Source organism: Elephantulus edwardii, unplaced genomic scaffold (genome assembly GCF_000299155.1).
Source record: "Elephantulus edwardii isolate Elephantulus edwardi_28Jun2011 unplaced genomic scaffold, EleEdw1.0 scaffold00010, whole genome shotgun sequence".
Taxonomy (NCBI): domain Eukaryota; kingdom Metazoa; phylum Chordata; class Mammalia; order Macroscelidea; family Macroscelididae; genus Elephantulus; species Elephantulus edwardii.
Genome location: NW_006399760.1, coordinates 29,672,432 through 29,678,643, shown reverse-complemented (window position 1 = coordinate 29,678,643; position 6,212 = coordinate 29,672,432).

Below are 6,212 nucleotides of genomic sequence, written 5' to 3'. Positions count from 1 at the left end.
ACTTAATGAGTCTCTGAACAGCAAAATGAATTACCTGGTACAATTTATATCCCTTGACCTGATACCATTATAACAACAGGAAGATAGCATCTCATCGTTTCTTTGGTATAAATTGAGCTACAGAGCTACATTTCAAGTCCTGTAACATCTATTGGTAGTTTGAGGGGTTCTATCAGATCCATTCCGGCTGTCAAGTACGTTTTTGTATTGCCACACAGATCTCCCACACATACTAGTGGATCATGCAGTTTTAAAAATACTGATGCTTTGGAACTTTTCAGTCCACCGACCAAATGCTGATAGATAAGATATGGCGAAATGGAAAATATTTTAATATCTAGTTACTTGAACAAGAGTCAGCAATCTATAGGTACAGCATAACTTTGAAACTCAGAAAATTCTTAAGGGGAAACAAGTATTTTCTGTAGTTTCAATTTAACTCCTAAATCCATTCATTAACTGCTTGCAATTGTCTGATTTTTGTTGACTTCATTTTTTTTTTCTTACAGTAATTGATAAAGTTCTTTGACCTAAGTGTCAGTAGGAACTCTTAAGCAGACTTCTTTTCTTTATATACAACCTTATCCAATGTGTAGACCTTACCTTCACTCTTATGTAGTACTAAGAGTTTAGCCCTTGATATTTCAATGACAGTATATCAAAGTCCTAGCTTAGATCATGATGAAATAATCCTGTAATATTTCATAGATCTTATTTTCAGATATCCCGATGCCTAATAAAATTGATTCAGTCACATTTCAGAATTGGTTGTTTTTTTCTGGGCTTCCCCCCCTTGACTGCAGATAGAGTCCACTGAAAGAATGATCAGTAACTTTAAGAGTAAAGAAAAGTAAAGACTGCTTAAAAAAAACCCCAAAACAACACAAAACTCTCACATAGCTTTTAAGGGATACTTAAAGGAGAGACATACTGTCCTTTAAAAGTTACTTCCAATAAGACATAAACTACTTGAATGCATGTGAACCAGTAGACTAAGAAAGTAGACATGAACAGTCCAAGAAGTATTTTCAGTCCTGTCATTTCAGAGTGTTAACAGTTTGACTGTTTATATGTCATGTCCTTTAAAATATCTTTTTTAAAAGATGATGCTCATTTTCATTTTTTCTATTGTCATGAGTGATGATGTTACTAGTGCTTGAGTTAATTCAGTAACTTTGAATTTAAGGCCTTCTGTATATTCATGCAGTAGAAAAGTTTATACAGATAAAGATAAACCTAGGTGTATAACTTTTTTGTAATTGTTTAATGGCTGAGATTTTCTCTGTAGCATCATCCCTTGAGTTTTAATCCAGCAGTCTTTTGATAGGCTCAGTGATAATTAATATGTACTTTATTCAAAAGCCAGTCCAAAAGTCATGCTGTGTTTCATTACAGAATTGAGTTCCATTAGGAAATAAAATCTTCAGCCCCACTATTTGCTTCTTTCTGAAGTTAGTGAATTTCATGAATAATTTTGGACACTTTTATAGACCTAAACTATACTTTGTGTGTGTGTATGTGTATAGACATATTTAGTCAGTATGAGTTGTTTCCAGTTCTAACTCATAAGCAATGAGAGTAAGTGATTTTATAAACATACAGCTTAACAAAATCAAGATGTGCATATTGCTTCATAGTTTACAAAGTAGATTTGATGGCTGTCCATTGAATGAGGTGGTTGCAGTCAATAAAAATCATCATAGCAGGTAATCACTCTTTATTTTTTGAACTTCTAACTTTATCTGCTTCTTTCAATATTACCTTTCCATATTGCTTATCTGAAGATTAGTTTGGGTATGGATACTTTAGAAAATGTCTTGGCCATGAAAATTTTTACCAATGATTTTAATTGCCTCTTGGTTTATGGCCTTTATCTTGAGCTAATCTATTGATGCTGACAAGGAAGACTATTAGAACTAAGTATATTCACCATGCTCTAAATAATTTTAATTGTGATATAGTTCTAGCTGCTTTCTTGCTTTTACTCACAAATGTATTTTAAAATTTTTAAGAGAGGGCAAATTTATGCTTTTTCTCAAAATAACCTGATACAAACTATGGATTTTGGGCCTCTAATAAAACACTTCAGTTGAAAGGTTGAGGGGTGAGGAGAGGACTATCAGGAAAGAGAAGAGTCTCACTGCATTTGTCCTGTTAACTTTTCAAATTCAGAATTTACATTGATGCAATGAACAGTTGTTTCTTTTATAGCACTTCACTTTATTAAAACAAATTTTTTAAACTCTCAATCCTTAAATATTTAACCAACCAAGCAGGAAACAGCCCTTTATCTTCTGCTATCTGCAACTCTATTTTATCTGGGTTAGTATCAGTGCATGTAAATACCATAAAAAATTTGACTTTGCTTGTCCTTACTTTGAAGATTGACAGGGGTTCTTCAGGGGTGCTTTAGTTAATTCTCTTCTCTTTCATGTTCTGTATTCAGTTATTGAAATACAGTATTTTTATAAATTTATAAGATTGTGTTTGCATTTATTTAATTTATGTTTCTTTTTTTAAAGCATGTAGCCTTGAATGTTTGTTAATACCTCTTTTTTTTTTTCCACATCATTACTCTGGTACTGCTTGATGTAACTTGATTAGCTCCCTCCCCAGTCATGATTGGTAATTAAAATAGGCATTAAAATTAGTCACTTAGCAATTTTGCTGTTCAATTGGCAATTAAATTACTTAATTGCAATTAAAGTCCTAATTTTAATTGGCAAAATGATAGATGTAGATTTAAGATAATATGTATAAATACTTTAATAAGTGTCTATATAAGGATTACTTAATTACTCAACTTCAGGTTTATGCTGTTAACTTTAGAACTTTTAAGTGAGCAATGAAATTTATATTACATCTATTCAAAGGATATGGTAATTAGATTTATTACTTATCACTATAAGGGTCCTTACTATAAGTTACTTTTGTAGTGTTAAAATTGTAGGCTTGATAATTACAGTTACGGAAAAAGGCACATATATTCTTTTGTCATAATATATCCATGCCTTATCTCTCTCTGTCATAAAATTTGAGGGTTTTCTATTCACTGTTTAGTTTAGGGGAGAAATTAACAGTACTATTTTATAATTTAGTGTAGAACTAAAACTAGCCAACTGTGATTTACATGTAAAAACTCCGTTTCCAAGCGTATATACTTTATCTACTTAAGGAAATGCTAATAGTGATATGATTATTAATACTACTTTCTACATCTATAGTGCCAAGTGACCTTGAATTTTCATAGTTTATAGTAGCTTATTTTCAGAATCTTTTGTCTTTTAGGACAGCACATTTCAGTGAGTTCCATGTTTACTGAAAATAGCAAAGAAATCTTAAAATATTAATCAATTAGTTTAGAAGATATTTAGGAGGTGGTTACTGTTGAGTCAAGTATTAACAAAAAATGAAGGATTTTTTTATTATGCAAAATAATTTTTTAGTGCCATGAGGTTTTACCATATGTTCAGTTTTAGAATTTTCATTTATAAGTAGATGCTTCTAGAAAAAAAGTAGTGCCGTTTTCTTCTGCACATCTTTACACATGTCTAGAACAGTGCTGAATCAAAGAAATAATTTTTAAAAATCTTTGCTTCAAGATAGGGTTATGGTAACAAATTTGCTGTATAAAACTACAATTTCCCATATTGTGAGTATCTGCTAAACAGTTGATTTGTTTTCTAAATGTCCTATGTGATAGGAACAAACAATTTAATTGATTAACAAATATACTATCAATGCAAGTTAAATGACAAAACCAAAATAACAACAAAACCCCCTCGATATTAAAAGTATGATTTTGTGTTTTCAGAAAGCGAGTTGTTTCAAGTGGAAATTTCTTCTACCATTAACATAAAGCAGCCTGTCACATACCTGTGGATGCGATGACTGCAAGGTTATAAAAATATAAATTAAAATATTTTTCATTTTTATGTTTAAAATGAAATAATTTTATTCTTAATATTATACTAGTCTTTGGGCCTAACAAGTATGTCTGTTTCACTGTGCCTATCTGCATTGTAAAGTCTACAATGAGTTCATTTTGGGAGTATAAGGAAGGAAATCCCTAAAGGCTCCTTGTCCATGCATTAAAATAGAAAATCTTATGGGATTACATCCATGTTTGCTTTCTACATTATGCCAAAAGCTCAATTTTATTAAGTATAATCTGCTTAGCTATGCATAAAATACTGTGGTTTAGGTGTAAGTGTATATATTGCTTATATTGATTTTTTTTAATGAAACTATTTTACATGTGTCAATACACCTTACTTTAATATTGGTTAATATTATAGAAGATAGTAGTAACATTACCTTCCCAAATGCATTTTGGAGATCATCTAATGTTTTCAGTATATATATATATCTCATCAGTAATTGTAATTTAATATCTTATTTTTGTTGGAGCTACTTCTGGGTGGAGTTTTTTAAAAAAGAGAGCTACTTTTAGATAGAATCAATTTTTTACTCATTTATTTTAAATTATTATGAGAAAATATTTTATTTTGGGATAACTGTACTTATACATAGAAATAATTCAAAGTTATAGTAGATGTTAGGCCATGAACAAACACAACTCATTTTTAATTATTAGATGTTTTATTTGAACTATTCATACTCAAGAATCTTGAAGGACTACAGTCATATAAGTGGAGAATTTCAGTTTCTTTTAGCCTAAAGCATCATTTTAACATTTTCTAAAAGGTTGTTCAATTGTACATTTTTATTCCATTATATGTGTAATTAAACCTTTGTGCACAAAAGCATTTTCTTATCTACTAGCAAGTACACCCACAGGAATCCTCTTCTAAACTGTAATTTATTTAAACATGTAATCATAGGATTTTAAAACATGCTTTCATTTTTCCAAACTATATGCCAGTTGGAACTGCTTGGTAATAAAAATGAAAGATTTTTATTACCAGTTTGATTTTATTTCCCCTGTGACCTAATAGGGAATTTGAAAATAGGCAGGTGAAAATTTTAAAAGGGGAAAAAAATATGTAAAATCTTTTCAATTATTTTTTTTTAAACTATACGGGAACAAAAAAAATGTAGGTGTTATAATTCCAACTCACGATGAATATTTGAGCCTGCAGTGTTCTCTCCTCTGGCTTGGTCTAAGTAGTTAAGTGACTATGTGTGTGTCTGTGAGTGGGGCATGCAGGTTTAGGGTAGAGAGCTCTTCGTGAACCTTGTGGAGTCAGGCCCCCTACTGACAGGATCAGTCAATTACAGATATTGACAGTTCTGGGATTTAAACCCATCTAAAAATCCAGTGGGGAAATAGGAATCTGGAGTTTAAAGCATAATCTGTCTTTAGACTTACTTATTTCTCTGGCTGATATCTTCAACTCAGAATACATCGCACTTCTATTCAAAATGCCAACACTTTAGGTCTTGCATACCCCTTCCTAATAAGTAAGGCTTCCTGGGAGTCAGATAAAAAAAAGCCTTCCCTTCCATTTTAATGTTATATTTAATTACTTCATTCTTTCTATTAATAACAATATTCATAATGTGCTTCTTGAAAACTGTCTATCGATCTTGAGTACATTAAGATACTAATAAGCTAGACTAGACAGGTTGTTGTTAAATACTACTACAAATATTTGGGTTCCTTGGACGCTCACTTGAAGAACTTTAGAATAATTACATGACCTAGGAGGGCATTCTCAAGTTGCTCCCACGCTCATATCCCACATAAACCTAGGTGTGTTTTTAGTTATAATGAAAGAGGAAAGGGAAAGCGTTTATTTAGGCATGCGTATTAGTGGGTATATGAAGCGTGGTGCTTAGAACCTTAGAGCTCTCTTGGCTCTGCTTTCCTAGGACTAGATTAAAAAATAACTTGTCACCCCATCGTGGCCACGCTTGAGGTTCTGAAAATAGCTGCCTGGAGGCCGGCCCACCCCGAGAATCAAGGAAAGCTCCCCATCTGACCGCGCCCTGCTCCCTAGCGGAAGGGGAAGGGAACCCGGGAGGGCGCCACCCGCGCTGGAGCTATTGCTATTTTTGGGCCCCGCCGGGCCGGTGCGTCAATGCCTGCGCCCCTGCGTCACCGCCACCTCCACCCCCTTCCTTCTCTTCAGCTCTCCAAACTCTCACTTTTTCCTTTGGTTCGCGTGGAATCGGTTCTGCCCACGGGGCGCTGACGCTACGGTGCTCAGGCTAATAAGCTGTTCTTCGCCCTTCCCCCTTTTCTCCCC